This window comes from Lissotriton helveticus, chromosome 2_1 (assembly GCF_964261635.1).
Source record: "Lissotriton helveticus chromosome 2_1, aLisHel1.1, whole genome shotgun sequence".
Taxonomy (NCBI): domain Eukaryota; kingdom Metazoa; phylum Chordata; class Amphibia; order Caudata; family Salamandridae; genus Lissotriton; species Lissotriton helveticus.
The window spans coordinates 794876418-794900407 of NC_136059.1; positions in this window are offsets into that span (position 1 = coordinate 794876418).

Consider the following 23990-nt stretch of genomic DNA (forward strand, 5'->3'; position numbering starts at 1 on the left):
GGAGCGTGGGAACTTGTTTCACGAGAAAAGCCGCGCACTCATTGGTTGAAATTATTATAAAATCGCATGCTGATTGGTTGTAGGAAAATAAAAGACCTGCTGGTATTGGAAGTTGATTTGTAAACAAAGGTCAGGTGATCTTTGGACTTTTATAAAATTATATGTGGTATCCAAGCCATCCAGAGATTCGACCTGATCCAAGATATCAAGGTTTTGCGTGCGAACAGTCGATAAAAGGTAGACCTCGCATTATGCACGGAAGTAAGAGAAAAATGTCGATTGTAGACAAAGGAAAGAACTATTTAAAAAAAGACAAACCCATTAAAACTAGAGAAGGAGTCATTATTCCACCACCAAACACTCCCGCATCATTTATGATGTTTGACAGAGGTTATCACTCCTGTGTATGGTTAGAGAACTGGGCGGAATATACTAAAGATGACAGAATTTTAGCATTTCCCTTAGAAGGTACATTCAATGGAAGAATTTTGTTCAACCTGAGAACCCGAATGAATGATTTACATCCCAGACCTAGATTAACGCAATATGAGGCATTAGAGGAATGGGCAATATAGGCTTTTGAGCAAGACAGACCCAGAATTGACAAAGGATTGAGTAAATTCTATCCTAAGGTTCAACGAGAAACTAAAGACAAACAAATGAAACGATGGAGAAAGAACATGTTAGTTGAAGGATTATATCCTGTACTAACATTAGGAGAGCCAACGGGAGGTAAAAGCACTGAGAAAACAAAAAATGTAATGACTAGTGGTGATTCAGACGATGATTATTTGGAGGATTTATTAATGAAGAATCCACCACCACCTTAGAATGAGGAGCCATTTGTAAATCCACATTACAATGAGGGACCGAGTATGGTAAATCCGAGTGCCCCAGGATTAAACCCACCCTTGATTCTGCAAATAGTACACGAAACATCCATGGAAAAGGTCCTACAGGACAGAGAACGAGAGGCTTTAATCAAGCAGAGAACTGAGCTGATTCAGAACATTTCCCAGTTAAATACAAGCCCTGAAGGGTTGACAATCCCAGTAACTATTGGCCCAGTTGTTCCTTTTTTTTTTTTTTTTTTTTTTAAAGATATTTACCATTGTATTTTATTATGAAACACATCCATGCGTCCATTTTGGAAGTGACGATGCATTTCATGCAAAAAATAGCACCAAAAACATACATGCTGCGTACAACAGCCACTTGCATTCTAGTTGTTCACATTTTTCATGCGCTCCTGAACAATATTTACGTTGTATGAAATAATGCCATAATGTTCTTATATTAACACAGTAGGTGGAATGCGAAATCCCTGCGAAACTATATGACTTTCATTGAAGTAATTTAAATTTCGCTTGGGCATCTCTGTATAATTTGCTTTTTTTTTTTTTTTTATTGAGAGCACGTGTATACATAATACAAAACAATATCCAATTGTTTCCAGATTTGAACATACAATATAGCAAGAGGTAACAATCCTAACCAAATTATAAACATAAAGATGCATAAATGAAACATGGAATCTCATGGGAGAAAAACTTTCATAATTAGGTCCTTTTAAGTCTTAACTAGTACCAATATTAACTCTCATTCCCCTGACCACTCATCCTTAAAGTTCTCCATCTGGCCACTGGTGCCCACAATCGTAGCCCCATCTATCTTGTTTTTAAACCCTTATGCTCGTATAGAGCACCCTCAATGTTGTGGATGCCCAACAGCTACATATCCACATTTGGAATGTTGGGGCCTCTAAATCTTTCCAGGCTGCTGTTATTAATATCCGGAATACTGCTACTGCTATAAAAATTAAAGCTTCCTCCTCAATCCTTAATTTTAAATTAATGTCGCATCCAAAAATGAATAGGGTTGGGGATAAAGTTATTTTGACTTCTAAAAGCCCCTCTAAGAAAACCAATATCTCCGTTTTGATAGGGTTGAGTTTCTCGCAACCATATAACATATGAATAATGTCTGCTGGACCTTTGCCACATCTGGGGCAATCACTATCAACCCTCATCCCCCACTCAAACAGCTTGGATGGGGTATAATACAGATTAAATAGGGTTTTAAAATGTTGGGCTTTAAGGTTAGAGGAGCGCAGAAATCTTTTATCAAAAGTAAGAGCTCTATCCAAATCAATCTCTGGATCCTCCAATTTCTCAGCCCAAGCTGCCTCAGTCTTGAGCATGTCATCAGGGGAGCTTTCCATTAGGATTTTATAGAGTCCATTAATTTTCCGCCCACCTCCCTTCAAATAATCCAATAAATTACTTCTTTTCCCCAAAATAATTCGCGGTCTTACTGATCTGATTGTATTTACCACCTGGAGGTATTTATATTCTTGCCCTTCCTGTAATGTATATCGCAACCTTAGATCGGACAGTGGTCTGCATGCATCCTTCACCATTATTTGCCCAAGTGTTACAATGCCTTGCTGCTCCCAGTGTCTCCAGGATCCATCCATGCACAGGTTTGGGAAAAGACCAGAATTCCATAAAGGAGTATGGTGGTTATACCTTGGAATACCCATTACTTTCTGCACAGATGCCCAGACCCCAGCTATACCTTCGAGTATTTTGTACCGTGATTTCTTATAATACATTCTTACCGTTTTCCTCAAGAGTATCCCAAATGCTTGATCACCCAATGCCAGTTGAAATATCGATGGAATATCATCAGGGCCCCCTTCCTGAGTCACCTTCTCTTGATCGAAGAGGATTGCCATTTCTGTAAGGAGGCAAGACCAGTGGTAATTCCTGATATTAGGCATGCCTAACCCTCCCCTTTCCTGAGGTAAAGACATATACTTGTTTGATCTTCTAATCTTGCCGTATTGCCAGAGGAATTTCATAAAGATTGCTTCGATTTCCTTTATTATTTTATCTTCCAATTTAAATGGGATGGATCTAAGTTTATATAGAATCTTGGGGAACATAGTCATTTTAATGACGTTAGCCCTGCCTATTATTGATAAGTGAAGTGTATTCAATCTCCTTAGCTCTTGTTCCATTGATTTCAAGAGGGGTGTAAAATTATCTCCAATTATGTTCCCTGGTTGTGAATTGAGTGTTATACCAAGATACACCACTGAGTTGACATACCTAGCATCCTTTTTAATTATATTCTCAGAGCACAGAATTTGAGTCTTAGCTTTGTTCAGTCGATAACCTGAGAATTTCCCAAACAAATTTGTCATGCTCGCGATTTCCCTCATAGCAGATTCCGGATCTTTGGTGATAATGGCTAGGTCGTCTGCATATGCTAGCAATTTAGTTTGAAATCCTTTAATAATTACTGGTTGTATCTCTGTGTTGGATAATATCTGTGTAATTAGTGGGTCTATATACAGGGCAAATAAGATAGGAGAACAGGGGCAACCCTGCCGAGTGCCTCTCGTTATATTAAGTTTTCCAGAACTCCCACCCATCAACTGGATCCTGGCTGAGGGAGTAGAATACATTGCCTGTAGGGCCTGTCGAAACCTTGGCCCGAACCCCCTCTCCTCTAAAACCTTCCATAAGAAAGACCACCTCACCCGGTCAAATGCTTTTTCTGCGTCTAGAAGGACCATCGCGGCCCCCTCCCCCCCGGCAGCGCAGATATCAAATATGGTAATCGCTCTTTTAATGTGATTCGTTGTGCCTCTTCCTGGGATGAACCCATGCTGCCAGGGTGAGACCAGGGCCGCGATGATCCTCCCAAGACGAGTAGCCAATATCTTGGCATACAGCTTATTATCAGCATTGACCAGGGAGATAGGCCTGTAGGACCCTGGATTTTCTTTGGGCTTGCCCTTTTTATGGAACACCACAATATTGGTGCTCTTCAATGACTCGGGTATCTTTCCAGTGGTCATAATCCCATTGAATAGGTCTAAGAGAAGAGGGGATATTTCCTCCCGCAAGCATTTATATATTTCGAGTGGTAACCCATCCGGGCCACAGCCTTCCCTGCTGCCAGACCTAGCAATCCACCTATTACCTCCTCAATGGTTATAGCCTGTTCCAACTCCTCCCTCTCCTGCTGACCCAATTTTTGACCTATACTTTCCCAACTGTTAATTGGGGTATCTGTTACCGCCTCCTCCTGGTATAGATCTTGATAAAACCTTCTGAAAACCTCCAAGATTTCGGCGGGCTCCTCATATACTCTCCCTTGTTCCTCTATTTTTGTAATTATATTTTTTGACGTAACTTGTTTGATGCGCAGCGCTAATGCCCTTCCGGCCTGGTCCCCCGTCTCATACAGCCTAGTTCTGTTTGTATGATATTCCGCCGCGGATTTTTTTGCCAATTGAGTCTGAATACCCGCTTTTATAGCATTAATCCTCTCAAGAGTTTCCAGTCCTTGCCGTCCCTGACTTATATCCCTTTGGTGCTGCCTTTCGGCAATACTCAAACTTTCCAGTAATAGCTCCCTTTCCAACTTGGTTCTTTTCCATTGTCTAGTAGTGTAGCTAATAGTTTCCCCTCTTAAGCCGGCCTTGTAAGTGTCCCAGACTACCCCCCTGGATGCACTATATCTGTTGGCATCGAAAAAAGCCCTAGACCAGTTTCTAATATGTTCAATATAGGCACTGTCAGTTAATAGTTTCCTATCAAAAGTCCATGGTCTTGGTCCTTTTGAAGGTCGATTAACGTCCATTATCATTGCCAAGGGGTTATGGTCAGACATTATCATTGGAAGTTTCTTGATTTTGACCTTATTTATTTCTGTGGCTGAAACAAAGAAGTAGTCTAATTTGCAATATTTGTTAAAGGGGTGTGAAAAGTACGTAAAACCAGTATCCAATGGTTCCTTATTGCCCCAAACATCTCTTAGCCCGTGTGATAGCAGTAGCGCGGATATGGCTCTATATACACTGGGTTTGCGTCCGGTGTATGGGATATCATTACTAAAGTCTGCCAAAAGATTGCAGTCTCCACAGACTATTAGTGGAGCTGGCCAGTCTATCAGTTCTTTCTCGATAGAATCAAAAATGCCAGGATCATCCGAGTTAGCTCCATAAATTGAACAGATAGTACAACCCAGGTTCAGTTCACATATAGCCCACCTACCGAGGGCGTCTGCCTTATAACGCTTTGCTCCACCAAGGCCCAGCTTCCCAATAATAGCCACACCCCTTATGGTAGACGTTTGAGAGGTACAGGACAAGATCTCAAACCCTTTTAACTTAAGCCAATGCTTGTTCTTCCATGGCAGGTGAGTCTCTTGTATTGCTAAAATATCTATATCTATTACTTTAAGGTATTCCTCGAATCTGAGCCTCTTTTTCCAGTCATTCAGGCCATTAATGTTTATAGAGCCTATCTTGAGTTTAGGCATTTTTCTGGACCATCCCTTCCCAGCTTCTCAAACAACAAAATAACTTTTTTGAAACAAAATTACAGCATTTCTTCATTTGTCCTTTTGGAATTGAGTTTTTATGTAAATTAGTAACACGTGCTCTTTTTTCTTTTTTGTTTACTCCCACACCCCCCACACCCCCCAGACCTCCCCTCACCCACTGTGCCCATACACCCCACCCCCCTCCCCTGCTGGCCCCCTGGCCACATGCCCACCTCTGTGGGGTGCTCAGACTAAGTCTGTGCATATGATGGGAGCAGCGTTGCAGCGAGGACTCAATTTAAACCGCTTAGTAGCCTAAATGGGAATACCTTGGTTAACAATTCACTTCATTGCCTAAACCATAACGACAACCTTGCGATACCTACATCCTTTAGTATGTATTCACAAATACCAACTTATTTCATTTCTAGGTACCTACTGATACATACTTATTGCTGTCGCCAGCCCCCCACCAGCACCCTACTGCAGGGGCAATGGATCCGCAGGGTGAAATCTATATAGAGTTTAAGAATTCTTTAGCTTTAATTTCTGATGAGAAATAAAAGGTCTTTCCATGATGAATTATCTTAAGTTGGGCTGGGTTAATGAGATAGACTTGAACCTTTTTGTCCTGAAAAGGTTTGATCAATTGTCGTAGCCTCCAGCGCCTTTCCACCGTCACGTGGCAGAAATCGGGTCTGACAAAAAATGAAAACCCCTCAAATGTTTTCTTAGCATCTGGTCTAGCCTTCTCTGCTATAGACTGGGGCAAAAGGAAATTCCCCAGGAAAATTAAAATTGCCCTAGGTTTATCTCCTTCCCTGAAATTTCGATTCCTCTTAAACGGGGTTCTATGTGCTCGTTGAACCTCTGAGTCCCAGCACCAGCTCTCCAATTCGGGAAATACTTTAGCAAATACTTTCACGATGAAGGCTCTCGCGTCCCCCCCCTCCAGTCCTTCCGGAACTCCCAGGACCCTAAGATTATTTTTCCTAAGCCTATTCTCAAGGTCCTCGAGCTTCCACTGTATGTCCTCAGCTTGTGCCCCATATGATTCCACCTTACTGGTAGCAGCAGCAGATTCTGCTTCAGTGGAAACCACTCTCTCTTCCAGATTTGAGACTCTGTCGTCCACTGTCGCGCATGCCTTTGAAAGTTTCCTCACGACAGTCTTGATCTTCCTCATCGCTGCTTGGGATTTACGATTGTCCTGCCTGGTCTCTTCCCGATGCGCGATTATTTCCTGGTGGATTGCTTCCAGAATGGAGCGTTGGGTGGATTCAAAATCCTGAGTTTGGTTTGGTGACCCCTGGAGCAATGTAGTGGGTGAATGATCCCAGGTTAGCCCCCTTTGCTCGTTTTTTTTTAAGGAGACTGCTGGTTTCACTGTAGTTGTTCCTTTGTATGGGGATAAGCAAAGTAGTCCAAAAGCTCCAGTTATAGCTACATCAGTAGTGCAGCCGAGAAAAGAGCCCTTGGTAATAGATGACCAGGCAAGTGAGTGAGAGTCAGTAATTTCCTTAATGGACTTACCAATTAGGGAACCAGAAGGTAGTTCTATGAGAAAGAACACTCCTTTAAATTCAAGAGAAGTCCAGATAGAGTCATCTTCTGGTACAAGAAGTGCCACAGTAGTGACCCCTGAAGAAATAGATAGATGGTCCCGAGAAATAGAAAGACCCAAAACTCAGCCCAAACCATTAGATATATATAAACTAAGAATTGAATTGGAAGAATTGATGGCTGGGAATGTGGGATTGGACATACTGAATACTCTTAGTGAAGATGAATTATTATTCATTTGCAAAAGTATTACCCGGAATACAAGAGTGTACCATGAACAATTAATGGACATCGAAGCTAACATGGGAATCAACATTGGCAGATCTAAAGTATTACAAAAGCCATACCGAGCAGAATTCTCTGACAAAGATTTACAAAACATGAATGTGTCAGGAAGAAAGGTGCAGATTAGAGAATTGTTAAACCTGCTACACAAATGGGGAGACTTAGAAAAATGGAAAGCCAGGTGGGCTAAGAAAAAGGAAGAGGCTCGCTCAAAACAAATGACTTCTGAATATGTCTTAAAAGAAGCAGAAAAGGTTGAAACATTATATCCTATGCGAGAAGTGCCAGGTGGAGGTTATGTACATGTGCCATGGTCCAGACATGATATTGTATCCTTTACAAATGACTTCCCAAAATTGCGCGAAAAACCTGTAGACTGGTACAGGCAGGTCGAAAGATTTGTGAAAGTTTCCAAATGTCTCCTGAAAGATTTAGACGGATTCTTTGACATTGTGGTCCCTGTAGATTTGTGGACAGAATGTAAAATTGCTGTTGATTGGCCTACTGAAGAATACCCCAGAGACCCAAAGACAGGGGCACCGTCCTAAGTTGTCATGAAAAAGTATAATCAGGTAATACTGTACCTGAAAGGAAAGGTGCCTGCAAAGGAGACTGACTGGACTAGGATAGATAGAACCACTCAGAATCGAGATGAAAAAGTTCATTCATACTATAAACATCAGTTACAAGTGTTCAAGACGTACAGTGGGCTGGACAATATCGAAATGAAAGACATGACCCATTTCATTTATCGATTCGTGTTTGGGTTAAGGCCTGAGATCTCGAGTGGATCAAAGATGATAACATTTGCTGGCAGGCTGAGCCAATTAATGAGGTCCTTAAATATGCCAAGTATTGTGAAGACGAGCTAGAAAATAAACGAAAAGAGTTGAAGGAAAAGGTCATGTGGGCACAGGTAAAATTAGCAGAGCACCAAGAACAACAGTTAAGCAAAATGACTAGCAACCAGAGTCAGGGCCCCGGGAGTGGGGGAAAGCCGAGGGGAAAAATGAGTAGAGAAGAGGCCAGAAAAAAACTTCCCTGCCATGGGTGCGGAAAGATGGGACACTGGAGGGACAAGTGTAAGGCTCTACAGAATGGTAATGTGCAAATTAATGATTTAAATCCACAGACGCAGAATGAGGTACCACGGAAGACCCAGCAGCAGGTAAAGCAGAATCAGTTGCCTCGTGCACCTAGGCCAAATTATAGGAGCAAAGCACAGCAGGGTGAAGATACCACAAATTGGGAAGGAAGGGAGAATAGAGATACAGCACCTTCACAATTTTTGTTGAATGACACATTCCTCTGTGACGAACCTTACTGACGGTGCCTGAGGGGGGAGGACGAGGAGTGCCTGCTTGGCGCCTCCTTGCCGGTGTACCAGTCAGGGCCATACATTGAAGGAAAGGTTGAAAGAAATGATGTCACCTTTTTGTTGGACACTGGTGCTAGCTGTTCTACTGTGAGAACAGTGGACGTTCCAAACCTACCCCTCTCGGGAGAAGCAATCCAAGTAGTGGGTGTTTCTAATAAACTAATTAGTACCCCAGTTACAGAACCTATGGAAGTTAAGATAGGGAACTTTAAGGAAATGCACAGATTTGTTGTCTGTGATTCAAGTCATGTGAACTTGTTAGGAAGAGATTTGTTGTGCAAAATGAATTGTACCATCTTTTGCACTCCAAATGGTGTTGAAATTCAAACCCCAGATGAAGACGGAATTTACAAGTTAATGTTAGCAAGACCAGAGACTGAAATTAAAAAGCTGACATTACATGATTTACCAGAAGAACTCCAACAGACAGTAAAACCAGAAGTCTGGGATTTTACTGGAAAAGATGTAGGATTAATGTCAAAAGTTGACCCAATTAAAATAGCAATAAAGGAAGATGCAGTCTACCCAAATACTCGACAATACAAAATGAGTGCAGAAGTGAAAGCAGGGGTTGCTATAGAAATCAAACGGTTGCTTGAAGCAGGCATTTTGCAGGAAGTGTTAAGCAGTCCTTATAATTCTCCCATAATTGGCATAAAGAAACTGAGTGGTAAGTACAGGGTCGTACAGGACCTGGGCAAGGTTAATAAAATTGTTGTTCCTTGCTGTCCTGTCGTGCCAAATCCTGCAGTGATTTTATATCAAATACCACATATGCAGGATGGTATACTGTCATAGACCTATGTCATGCATTCTTTTCGATGCCATTATATCCAGACAGCAAATTTATTTTCTTATTTGAATTCGACAGTCATGTCTACGTCTGGAATCGTGTTCCTCAGGGGTACACAGAGAGTCCTTCGATTTTTAATCAAATTCTGAAAAAATGCCTTGAATCTTTGATATTGCCAGGAAAGTCAGTCCTGGTGCAATATATAGACGACCTCTTGGTAGCGTCTAAAAGTCAGAAAGACTGTGTTGTTGACACCATTGCATTGCTTAACCATTTAGGTGAAGTAGGACATAAAGTGTCGCCAGATAAGTTACAGTTCTGTACTTCATCAGTGAAATATCTGGGGCACCAGATAGAGAGAGGTGTCAGGAAAGTTACCACAGAGAGAATTAGAATTATTCGAAACATGGAGTTGCCCAACACTCAGAAAGAAATCAGAATGTTTCTTGGGTTCTTGGATATTGCAGGCAGTGGATTGTGGGATTTGCAGTCCTAGCAAGACCATTGATAAAATTGACAAAGAAAGGAGCTAAGGACCCAGTGGAGTGGGATGACGAAAGCATGACTGCTTTTGTAAAATTACGAGAATGTCTGTGTACAGCTCCTGCATTGGGAATGCCTGACTACTCAAACGAGTTTGCATTGTTTTGTGACACACGAGACAATTGTGCACTTACAGTCCTAACCCAAATTCATGGCTTAACAAGACGTCCAGTGGCATATTTTTCTTCCACATTGGACCCAGTGGCAGCTGCATTACCTGGATGCCTGAAAGCAGTAGCTGCAACATGCATGAGTCTTGAGCAAAGTGAATCCATCATTATGGGACATCCTGTAACTGTGTATGTTCCACATGCAGTTGTAATGTTGCTGACAAGAACGGAAACACAGTATCTCACGCCTAGTCGGCTGACTAAGTATGAGAGAATCCTTGTAGGTGCAGGGAACGTAACCATTGCCAGATGTAATATCTTGAATCCAGCTACCTTATTACCAAATTCACTCTCAGCAGAAGTAAAGGGGGAAGTTGAACATGACTGCATTGATCTGACCGAGTTTAGTACAAAACCATGCTCAAACATAAAAGAAGAACCCTTAACTAATGCATAATTTGAGCTGTTTGTAGATGGCTCTTGTATGAGACATGAAGAGGGAAGCTCTTACTCACTGTGTACTCTAGAAGGTTCAGTTGAAGCATCCTATTTACCTGGAGTCAAGTCTGCACAAGTAGCTGAATTGGTTGCATTGGCAAGAGCCTGTAAATTTGGTAAAAACTGGAAAGTAACCATATATACTGATAGCCAATATGGTTATGGAGTTGTGCATGATTTTGGCCAATTGTGGATGCAAAGGGAGTTTCTGACTTCATCGGGTACTCCTATCAGAAATGGAAATTATGTACAAGATTTACTGGAAGCAATCCAGTTACCAAAAGAATTGGGTGTGGTCAAGTGTGCTGCTCACAAATCTGGCAATGACAAAGTGACAGCAGGTAATTGATATGCTGACCAGTTAGCCCAACATTGTGAAAAATATAAAATGGCTATCAATAAGAAAGCTGTGGTGAACGGAAACAGCTGCCAACTTATGATGCTAGAAGGAATAAACACATGGGAAGAAGTGAGAGATTTACAGGACACAGCAGAGCCAAAAGAGAAGGAAAATTGGAAAAAATGTGGTTGTCAGAGGAGGGTGGAAGATCATTGTATGGTCCCTCGTTTAACACTTTTTTGTCCTATCTCAACAGTGTTAACCATGATGCTGGCTTCTGCATTGTAGTATACATTTTTTGTATCAGCCCCGTAATCTGAGGGGGGTCATGCCAAATCTGGACAGGATACAGAATAAGGTCTCCCAGACCTCGAGGTCAAACAACTTCTCTGCATCTAACAGGAGTACCAGGGCCAGTGTTTTCTTGGTCTCAAAGTAATCTAACGCTTCAGCTAAATAGTGCATGTTTGTCCCTAGTTGTCTCCCTGCAATAAAACCATTTTGATCAGAGTGGATCAAATTTGGTGCTATTATGTTAAATCTATTAGCTAAAGATGGATCTCTCTTCCCCCCCCCTTGCTCCCAATTCCCCCACACCCCTACACACAATCTCCATTATCCCCTCGCCTCTTCTCTCAAAAGCCTATGTGAGACATGTTTCAATGTCTCATGGTAGGTACACATCAAACCATATGGCTGCATCCAAAACGTCCGGTTTTAGAAACCAGACGTTTCCGGTAGCGGTGACAAGACCTAGGGGCATTCACTGCAGAGAATTGCGATCCATTGACGCACCCAAGGTTCTCCTTTTAAACATGGTTGCAGGTATTTGTTATGGATGCAGCCATATGGTTTGATGTGAACCTACCAGGAGACATTGAATTGGAACCCCAACAGTCCTGATGAAGTTACCCGAAATTCTTCCTTGGCAACGAAACATGTCAGCGTAGATTAATTGATCATGGTTTGAAGGGAACCATTAACCATTTTTAATCTGGGGAGCTAGCAGCACCAAATAAAGTTAATTTCAGCTAGTTAGCTTCACCAAGTTTTAGTGGTGAGGATTGCTTGTTTAGATCCTCATGGGGTCCATTGGTTAGACATGTTATTAGCATGTTATCACGTCTAGATTTTTACAGGTTTTGGTTTCATGGTTTTGATTAGTTAAGACATGCACACACTTTCTTATTTTCTACGAAAAGGAGGTAACCGATGATGATAAGTGGACTTGCTGACAAGTACCAGCTAGCTGTCCCCTTGGTGTTACTACAGTGAGGTGCCTTATCTCTGCTCCACACTTTTTTCATGCACATTGGGGCGACTATGATGGTATAGATACTTTTTTAGAATTTGAATACACCACAGCTGAGGGACTTAGTTAAGTCCGGTAGTGAGCAATAAAGTTTAGGTGACCACTCCATGGCTGGATACACAGAGTTAGGTGTAATATTGACTGATCAGGCCTCTTGTTGATTTATATCTGTAAATCAGCTACGTTACCTTTCATTATGACAACTTGATCATCTAACTGCGATATTCTTGCTTCGGCCTCATTTACTTGCTCCTGAATCCGAGCCATAGTATCTTCGATTTCTGTAAGCCGGGCGTGTATAGCTGCAATCTCCACAGTTTGAGAGGTTTTTAGTTCCCAAATTTCCTCAAAAATTAAATTGAGCAGGTTATTTGCATCCCATTGCAGAGTAAAAGGTGTGGCAGCCTGAAAGAGACCCTCCTGAATTGAATCTGTCCTAGATTTGCTTTGTGCAACTGGTGCTTCCATACTTCCTATCGCTTACTGCTCCATAGGTCCTTTCGCAGATGTTCCCAGAGACCTCTGCGAGAAAGACAGAATGTTGCGATGAAGTATTGCTATCGCCCCTAGGAGACATGTCCTCCATTGAACCTAGGGACTGTGAGACTGCTGACTGAGCGCTCTCCATACTATCTATACCAGAAGTTGAGCCAGATTTAGCCTTGAATAATAGGGAGTTTTCTTTAAGTTCCATAGATTTCATGGCCTCAGCTTCATGTACTGGATTTGTCTCCTTTCATTCTTCTACAGGTATCTGTTCAGTAGGGGACCCCTCCTACAGAGTTTTTAAGGGCACTGCTAAGGCTCATGTCCATGGGGCCCCTGGGAGAGTTCTGAGGCTGTCATCCTGTGCTCCGGATTCTCTGTGGGCAAGATCTTTCCGCAAAGAAGTGGCACGGATTGCCCGAGCTACAGTCTGTCCTACTCATATTTTGACCCTCTGAGCCAGTACAGGAGAGTCGAAACGGGTTGCACCAGTACCTTTAAAAACATTCATATTTTGAGATTTCCTCCAGTGAATTTTTAATTTCTGCCTTTCGCTCCCTCCACTCTTCCTCTCCTCCTTTCCCCCCCCCTCAGCTTGAGGATTTATTGCTGATCGAGATTACTACAGGAATTATATACTGCTTGCCGCGGTTATAGGAGTTTCAGGCAGCCAAAGAGCTGGATATCATGAATAGCTGCGCTTAATACACCCCCAGCGACCCTCCACCAGGTAGAGCCTCAGCACTTTGACAAAACCAGCAGTAGAGCACGTGCTCTTACCACCCAGTGAGAAACCTGGTGGTCTGCGAAAATAGAGAAACTCCACTAGAGTGTTAACGGTCTGCTGCTGATCCTGGAGCAGGGGAGAGCTGCACAGATGTGACTCTGCTACCCAATGCTGTATCTCCTGAAACCACAACCTTGAAGGTAGCGTGAACTGCAAAAATAAATGTCCTACCCTGTTACTGCTTGCCAGGGAGTGAATCCCACAGAGAGGAATAGAAAGAAAGAAAAAAAACGGAGTCAGTTGCAGAAAGATCCCTCAGCATCTGTCTGCTAATTACCAAAGCTCCAAATTGTGAATTTGTGCCATTGCCTGTGAATCCTGGCCGAGACTCACTGTCCCGTTTGCATCCAGCAATGGAGCAGCCCAGCCGGCGTGACCCAAAGCTCTAAAGGCCTGTTACCGGGCAATGTATTCCCACAAGTTGCGCCTGTTCAGTTAAACTGCGGTGGCTATTGCTGGCCACACACGCCTTGTCCTGATGTGAGAGGATGGAGTGGCTTCTGGGGTACTCAGCCAACTACCTGCATTCTGTCCAGGTGAAAGCTTCTATAATTCCCCAACCACAAGTACCCTTTAAAGTACTGCACACTGACTACATTGATATGATTGACAGATGCAAACATTACCGTTATCTCTTAGTTGTGATCTGCCCATTCTTAAGAAGCCTGACATTATGTTCACTGAGATGTCAACTCTGCTGCTGATTTTCTGGTGAGCGAGGTAAAAACCACAGTGGGATGTTCTTGAGGGGGTCTGACTTAGGCATCCATGTCCTCAGTAATATCTCCTTCCACCTCACCACCCTGTTATGAATACCACACAAACAGTGTCAACTTATCATCTCCAAGGACAGCCTCTTATAACCAAAAACTTTCACTCGCACCGTGCACCTTAAGAAACACCTCAAGACAAGATTACCATTTGACCCCACATCAGATTGCGACAGGGAGAGTAATGAATATATCTGTTCCACCAAGTAGACATAAGTTGCAGTTTGAGAGGGCGCCTGAAGTAGTACAAACTGAAATGTCTGTCTACATGTCTAATCCAACAAAGCCATAAAGTTCTTCTCTAAACAGGTTACCCGTGTAGCTGACATACACCAACACATAGACAACCTTGCCATTGGAAGCTACAATTAACATTGAGAAACGTTTGCAAGTGAAAGCCCCCAAGTTCCAAGGACACTTTTCTGTAACAGACAACAGAGCTATTGTAATGAAAGTCCACTTCCACAAACCATGATTCATCTGACAGACGTCCACCTAATCCTGACCATGCCATCCATCCCTTTGGAACCCGAGCAGGAAAAAGACTGGCGCGAACAGGAGAGGCAGCCGGAGTAATGCCTCCCTCTATCATTCCAAGAATAGATGCAAATTTGCTTCAACCCTTTGCTGCCAATTTTATGGAGGCAGGCAGAACACGTAGTAGGGTCTCCTCACCCTCTGCAAATGTGATCCTGGTTATTTCAGTGGTAGTAGTTAACTTCTTCAAGAATTATATTTGTAGTTCTGAACCCTTGACTGTGTTTCTATTTTATTCTGCAGTGCCTTTATTTTATATTTTGATTGGGGGTATTTTTGACTTGGAAATGGATTAATACATTGTATTTAATTTGTAGCAGATGAAACAACTTCCAAATATCTCACTGGGACCAAGGGAGGTCTAACCTATTAGGCAAGATTTTTGATATATGTAACATCTGACTGCAAGTCAAGAAGTGAAGGGTAGTGTTTGCACTGAAAGAGAAGAAGGCTAAGAGAACAGTGAGAGGGAGACATTTTAAGGGACATACTGCGACAGAATGACTACAGGTGAGCACTGCAAGAAAGAACTGAGGATGGTATTGTCGGAAAGATTAAGGTTGCAGAAAAATAACTACAGCTGGCATTCTTTGAAGGTAGCGGGCCATAATGACCTTCCCAAGTTGCAGCCTGCCTGTGAAAAGAGTGGAACAACTGACCCAAAAAGGTGTAGTGAACGCTTTCTCCCTGAGACATATTTAAAAATTCAGCCACATAATGCTTTTTACTGCACATTTTCACATACATTTTCTAAGATCCATAGGCTCTGATAGGACACTCATAAAATATTCAGGTGTGTTAAAGAAGTGACAGCAATGTTTGCCTTACCTTGTGTTTAGCATAGCATTTATCTACATTTCACTTTCTTCATGTTTCAATTCTGCTTCTTTTATGTAGATTCTCCCTTGTGTTATGAAATTTTCCTTGGACGGTTTGAGGTGGTAAAATAACACAATTTCTGTCGTAACAGAAAATCTATACAGACTCACACAGCATTGTTGTGGTGCGCAGTGGCACTTGAGGAGGTCTGTCTGAAGTACATGCAGCCCCCCACCGTGGACCCAGGCCAGAGATCTCAGGCCAGGGACCTACCAATGCCAGAGGGGGCCCCTGGAGCTCAGGCCCCCGGATTACAGGGGCTGTGGGGGCTTTTGTTACGCCGCTGGCTTTGCTGCCTGGACCCTGCCTAGAACCTTCAGAGGTCTGCCCCGCTGTTTGAGCCCTGATCCTTCACCTGAAACCAGGACTACCAGGGTGACTTCAAGGGATAGTTTGTTGGCATCCAGTTCAGAACCACAGGGACACAACAGGCTCCCATCTTCTTGAACCCACACCTGGACACAGCCTGAGTGAGTTCCAACCCCCCCAAGTAGTGCCCTTTCACTCCCGGACCCTTGGTGGTGGTGTTAAAAGTCCCCAGATAGTCAAAATCCAAAACTTTGGAAATTGACATTTTTTAATGAAAAACTGCCCTCAGAACCGAGAGAAGATCGGGACCAACCTGCTCATCTATCTGCCGTAGGTGCATCGCCAGTCGGCCCTACCTTAGCTGCAATTCCCGCTAAGTTCTTCTCCGCAGCAGCAAATCTTGTTAAGTGGTTCTTTGTCAAAGGAATATCCGGCTCTCTGGAATTTGTGTTGGTTACAGCCTCCTGCCTAGTCCTGCTCAAGTTTTTTGATTTCCCCAAAGAAAAGACAGTCGGAATGCAGACATCTTCCCCACGACTTTGTCCGGCGGCTTCCAGATGATGATGCCTCCTCCTTGGAAACCACCTGCAGCCTTTTTCCACTGTACTTTAACTTCTCAGAATATTTGTTCCAAGACTTTCTTTTAAGTCCAAAGGTAAGCTCTGACGGGCCCAAATTACATCTTGTATCTAACCCATGCTCATCCTGGTCAGCCACATTTTTTCCTGTGACTTGGCTAGATGTCTGAAATTTGCGCTTACATCTTTTAAGCTCTATGTTTTACTAAAATTCATAACTCTGGTTCTACTGATTGGATTTTCATTGTTTTGTTGTCAAACAATGTATTAGAATTTGTTCTATTTTCTCAACTTAGTGTAGGGTTTTTCCTGTGCTGTGGTTTCACTTTATTAGTGTTTGTGTGCTGCATAAATATTTACACATTGCTTCTAAGATAAGCCTGACTGCTTTTGTGCCAAGCTAACAGAGGGTTTTAGCACAGGTTAATTTAGTGAATTTCGTGGTTCACTGTGACAGGGATTGTGGATGTTGTTTCAACAGATGTTCCCGGTACCCCTTCAACCAACAACCCAATTTCTCACAGGTGGGAACCCAATATTTGGCAGTTAGGTTGCCATGAAGATCGTGGATAAATGGGTTGAACCACACCTGACGACTGTTAGCCTCTTTTTTCAAATTTTAAATTAGTCTCTACGTGCCACAGTGAGTTTATTTAGTAGCAAGGGGGTAAAAGCTAGGCCACACACAATTGAACTCCACCAACCAGGCTGAGAGGTTTGACCAGGTTGTACAAGAGCCCAATGTTTAACTCTACTCAGCTGGGTGATGGTAAGGTCAAACACGGTTTCATGGCCTTAGAAATTTCACACTGAAAATGCTTTTTTTTTTTAAACTTTATTTCTCCATTTTCACATGTATACAATATGAATTTGAACGGTCACTGTCACAGTTCACAATTTCAAGTAGTATATAAGCAAGGGTGTGCAAACAAGTCATGCATTTTGATATCAAAGAGTTCCATCCTGTAAGGAAGAAAAAACAAAGTCCCGTATTCACGGTTAACCTCACAATGAAGGAAATGTGTCATTCTGTCCAGTTTTTATCCATCACACCCAATATATTATGGTCATAAAAGCTGAATCGTTGTAAATAAATCATTATAATAAAAATGATTCATTCTACCATGTACCGAATATGGTGTAAATCAACGGGACGGTTAGCCCACCCCAGTCGGGACTATGCCTTGTTCTAGTAGGGTAACAGGGGGTTGCCGATGTGACTCGACGTATGCCCTCAATGGACCCCAGATATCTTGGGGCGAGATGAGGAGGGTAGAGTGGTAGCATATATCTCGCAATTTCTGTTGCATGATGCCAGGTTACTCACCCATCTCTTCAATGTGTAGACTGATCTGCGACCCCAATGAATAGCCACCTCTCTCTTAGCCAGTAGTAGACTTAGGGCCGCAAATTTCCTCACCTTTTTGTGAAAATTGATCACATAACCCAGTAGCGCCACTTCCGGGATGGGAACTAGGGACAGAGTGATCATTTTACGTAAAGTCTTATGTACAGCTTCCTAATACTGCTGTAGGAGTGGGCAGGGCCATGTAAGATGTACAAAATCAGCATGATGTGCCATGCATTTTCGGGATTGGTCCAATTTTTTGAATTTGGCCGGGATAATGTACATTTTGCGCAAGAATTTAAAATATAGTAGTTTGTGTCTACTATTTAGGGAGACATCCTTCATGACCGTGCAGCATGCAACCCATTGATCATCCGTGATTGGGTGGCCAAGGTCGCCTTCCCAGTCTCCACTGAGCTTGTCGTCATTCCCTGAGTACTGAACAGGCTTTATATAGTTTAGAGATGAGGTGAATTCCTTGTTCACTGTCTATGATCAGAGACAGAGGAGCAAGGGATTTGGGTTTGATCAGGGAACCAGGCAGCACAGCGCTTAGAGCTGAGCGCACCCGATTCAGCACAAAGCTGTACAAAAACGTGGCTCTGGGGCAATGGTCAATGTCCTGCACCACCAATAAGGCTTGGCCATCAGGATATAGATCTTCCAGTTTTGTGAGATCAAACTTAGTTAACGTATGCTGCACCACTTTCTCTCCTGTTAGTGGAAGCCACCGGGTATGGGGAGCAGGAGGAAAGTGGAATACAGTGTGGTAGCACCAGTAACTCGCCTCAGCTTCTACCAAGCCCAACTGGTGGTGGACACAGTCTGAATGTTGTTTGGGTCTCTAGGAGCGCCCTTGGGAAACACCGTGGATAGCTTCTCGGGCAAGACAAAGTAAGATTCCGGATAAAGAAACAAGATCCTGGCATCAGGGTGATACCAAGCATGGGTGTAGCTGCATTGGGCTACAAGATAGTATAAATGGAGATCCAGGACTCCATAACCTCCTCTCTCGTAGAGGAGTGTAAGCACCTACCACCAAACGCGAGCATGTTTACCCCCTCATACCAATAGAATAAGAAGGGATCTTATTGTTCGACAAAAGCAGTTGGGGAGAGGAATCGGGATGTTGTTAACATGGTGTAAAAACTTGGGCAGGACCACCATCTAAAGAATCGCAACTCTCCCTGCGATGGACAGCAGCAACCTCTGCCAGCGCTCTATTTGCGCTTCGAGGGAGCTGACTGCTCGCCCGTAGTTGAGGCGTATGATTAAAGCTGTATCTAAGTGGATATGTATGCCTAAGCATTTTACGGAGTCCGTGCACCCCTCCAGGGCTAATTCACACTCCCAGGGCTTGGTGCTGGGAGTCAAGGGGAAAATCATTGACTTATGCCAGTTGATGCCAAGGCCTGAGAATCAACCGAATTGGATTATAGCACGTATGAGAGGGTCTAAATTGACCTGAGGTTCCCTTACATAAAGAACAGTGTCGTCCGGATAAAGTGACATGAGGAGAGGGCCGGTGTTAAATTGTAGGCTGCGCTGTAAATGCTTTTCTTGAAAATGGCGATTTAAAGGGTCCATAGCTAGGATGAATAACAGAAGAGAAAGGGGACAGCCCTGTTGTGTACGCCAAGAGAGAGGGAGTGAGAGAAAAAAAGGGCCACTCCAGGGAGTCAAATGCCGTCTCCGTGTCAAGCAAGATGGCGGCAGCTGGGATATCTGGATTGATTCTATGGAGCACTGAGAAGAGATTCCAGAGATTGATCGACGAAGAGCTGTGGGGAACAAAACCGGATTGAGCAGGGGAAATAATGAATGCCATCAATTGAGAAAGGCGCATTGCGATAACCTTAGCCAGGATTTTATAATCCAAGTTTAATAATGACAGAGGCCTATAGAACCCGCAAAGTTGCGGATCTTTGCCCTGCTTGGAGAGGAGAATAATGACGGCTTCTTGCGGGGTGGGAGGAAGGATGTGGGACTCCAGGGACTCTCCGTACACCTCAATGAGTTGAGCTGCCAGAAGATCTTTACATGTCTAGTAGAAGTCTCCAGTGAAGCCCTCTAACCCAGGAGCAGAGGAGGATCAGAGGGCTTTAATAGCACCCAGCACGTCAGCTTCGGAGATTGACTCTGCCAGGAAATCTTGCATATGCTTCTCAAGGTATACTAATCCAATTTCTGACAAATACTCTTCCTGTGAAATGGTATCAAGACCTATTTTGGAAGTGTAAAGGGCCTTCAAGTAATCAAGAAATTCATCCCGAATGTCAGAGGTGGTAGTGAGTGTTTGGTTTGTAGAAGAGCTAAGTTCCGTGATGTAGGCCTTTACTGTACGGAGGCCAGAGAGTTTGGGCCTAAACACGGCCAGGTCCTTCCCCATCGCCGTATCGCCTAGCGGTTTGGTACTTGCCCAGAAAGAGAATTTCGTGGTCCACCGCTTCCCTGTAGTCAGAGAGAAGGGTGAGACATTGCCGCTGCAGCTCTGGACTTGGGGAACTCTTGATGGCAAAGTCAAGTTCCGTCAGGCCGTGCTCTATGCGGGATCGGGTGTTGCGCAGGTCCCTGAGCATACCGGCAAGTTTGGTAATGCAGACGCCTCTAATGTATGCCTTGAATCCCTCCCACAGGACAGCCTAGGTGTCTACCGAGCCAGTGTTAATAGCGAAGTATTCTTCAATGGCTTCCCGCACTTTGCTGTTAAACAGGTCATCAAGTAGAGCCCGCCTGGGAAATCGCCATTGTTGCTCAAAACCCTCCGGTTGGGAGGATGTTAAGGTGAAGTAGAACGGGACAATCGTGATAATACGATCTCGGGAGTGTCGTGAGCAACTGAAATCAACTGGAGACACCCCGGGAAATCATCCAGTAGTGGATCCTAGTCCAGGTGATGTATTTGCCGGTGTAATGTGTGTAATCGGTGTGGGTAGGGTTGCGTGTGCGCCATATGTCCAGTAAGGAAAGTTTTTCTCAAAGGTCTAATAATGCCCGGTGTAAGATCAAAACGTAATCAAACCAGCAAAAAGTGTTAAATAATTATTTACTTTCTAGTGCAAAACATGTTTGTGGTTGAAAGTGCCCTAAAAGTCAGTCACTGCTGGCAGCACTAGAGACTAGTGGGACAAGCAGATGGGTGGTGGGTGTATAAGTAAAGAACTGAAAAAGTCCCAAAACACTCAACTGTTAAGAGGCCCTTTAGTGTATTTCCCTCATAACTCACAATGCCAACTAAATCCAAAGATGTGCAATATTATACAATTTAAGACATATAATGAACAAATCAAGAGTTAACAACTGACGGATTGAGCACGAGTGGAGCCACGAGAGGAGCTGCGAGGGGAGCAGGGAGGCCGATTACTAATAAAAAGGTCAAATTGATAAAAGACACTGTTTAAAGATATTCCAACGCTGGTAGCAGAGTTAAAGGAATCCAGTGACGCTGCATAGAGGGCCATATAACCCCGTTTTGAGGTGATTTCTTGCAATAATATGGTGGCCCCCCTCCAGCATTACCCTCTTTACCACTGAGTTCCTGAAATTAAAAGAAAGGAATATTATACTGGAAATAACAGACCAGATCCTCTATCAATTGAGGGACAACAATCCAAACTACCTCCAATTAAATACGAGAGGGACAGTAAAAAATTAACTCACAGAATTGTTTGTCCTGATGAAGGTGGTATCGTTACACACCGAAACGCTGCGTCGACAACCCTAACAACTGTGATTTTTATGATATACTTTTTAACTTTGTATTTGCACAGATAACATTTTTTTTAACAATAGACTGTACTTTATATTTGGAAATTTGGCACTACAACTATGTTATATAACATTGATTTTATTTGATTCGTAATAAATTGTATTTTAAACACAATACACACGTTTTTTAGGACTCTTGATTTGTTCATTATATGTCTTAAATTGTATAATATTGCACATCTTTGGATTTAGTTGGCATTGTGAGTTATGAGGGAAATACACTAAAGGGCCTCCTAACAGTTGAGTGTTTTGGGACTTTTTCAGTTCTTTACTCTTATTCTCCTTGTCCCGAATTGGATTCTAAAGGAGACCTCCCTTGCCTTTCTTTTATTGGTGGGTGTATGACACATTAAATACAAAAAATTCTGACTTACCTGAAGGAACATTCTCCTTGCTCTGGTCCAGTTTTCTTCTTCACCCAGAACCTTTAAAAACTTCCCTGACCAATCCTGGCCAGGATTAGAGGGAGAGCCCTGTCTCAATGCTCCAGAAGGCACTGGAGGCATGGACTAGGTCTAACCCAGCAGTCTTAAAAAAGCTGGGCTAGAGGTTTCAAAATGCACATGTCCAAAGGGGCATGCACACTTTGAAAAGAAGTGCCCTGTGCCCAGGCAGACCCCTCTCCTCCCTGCTGCTGTCATTCAGCAGGACCGCCCCGTCCTGATGCTAGGTTCGGATGGGCGAATAACATTTTGTTTTTCATTTCTGGGGTTTGGGGTATTTTAATTAGTCGAGTGACGCTTCTCCCCTCAAAAGTAAGGCAAATAGTGCTTTGCACTATTTTGCTTTGAAGGGGGTATGTCATGGGTGGTACATAGGCATTCCATTGCTACCACCCATGCTTTTTGATGCAAAGACATATCTACTAACAATGTAACACAGGGATTTTTCCAAAAATATAATGACTCCTTGAGGCAGTTACATGCTAGAAAAAATGCTTTTATTTCGACTAACTTTTCACACATTGTATGTGTTGGGATTGTACAGCACGCACAATGTAGGAACGGTTTTAAAGTATGTCTAAGCATAGTATTCAGTACTGGGAGGCTAATCTTTCACTACAAAAACTACACAAAGAATAACACACACACATTTGCACTATGGTACAAAGGTGTGTGTGGCTCTCAGCAGCCTGAAGTAGAACAAAGGGAGGGGAAGTAGATATAATGCTGCCCTGTTCCCTCTTTCTAGTGCAATACTGTGCTCTTAGTTATTAGATCTCCCCCATAATACCATATAACAACATCTTTTATCTGCTAGAAATATTTTTAAAAGGTAAATTACACCATGTTCTGAGAGCACAATTCACTGTTGACCCCACTTCAATAGGCAGGTTTGTCAAACAGAGGTTTATGCAAACTTTTCTCTCCTGGCCAATTGTAACCATGTAACTGATAGTTATAGTTTTAATACTTAGCAAGACTTCATCTATTGATAGTGAAAGCCATGGGAAGGTGGTGGTCCCCGGAGCTGTCGGGGGTCAACATGGCACCCTCGCTTTATTTAAGTTTCAAGCCCTGGGGAGGTGGCAGCCCCAGGGGCTGTGGGGAGTTCATACACCCCACTTTCATAATATATAATGCCCCGGGAAGGTGGTGGTCCTCGGGGCTGCGGAGGAGGCTATAAGGGCCAACACCACATCAGTTTACATATGTTTGCCCCGAGGAGGTGGTGGCCCCCGGGGCGGGGGGTTGGAGGGGTGCTGCATGAGCACCCCCACAATATTATAAAATATGTCCTCAGGATTTGGCCCAACCGGGGGCTTAATGAAAAAGATGGGTGGGAGTACTCCCATCTTTTTTTATTTATTTTGCTGTGGATTTGCAGATCCGTGGTTAAATTAGAAAAAAGAATACTTATAAACCACAGTGGGGTCCCACACCATATCTGTGGGGGGTCAGGGTATTTCTACCCTGCCCTCTTTTCTTTATTTTCGTACAATTTTTGTGGGACTTGGCTTCAAGCCGAGTCCCAGGATGGCTGCCAACACTTCCTAGTTAAAGTGTTGGCAGCCAATCATATTTTAGTGGGATACGCAAGTCTACTGCAAGGACTCTAGTCCCGAGATATCTATATTTTTTCAATTGAAATATTTCAGGAACTACTGAATGGATTTACACCAAAACACAATAAGCACACTTTCTGGACTAACATCTAGCTTTCTGCCAAATTTGGTGCAATTCCACCCAACAGTTCGTGCTGCAGTCGCATTCAAAAAATGAAAAATCCCTATAGATATAAAATGGGGGAAAAGCATTTTGGAACCATTTTTTCTTGACTCGCTTGACAGATCACCCCAAAACTTTCAACACAGCAGCTGAAAGAAAAAAAGGGAATTATTGTGAAAATGTTGTGAAGATTCCTCA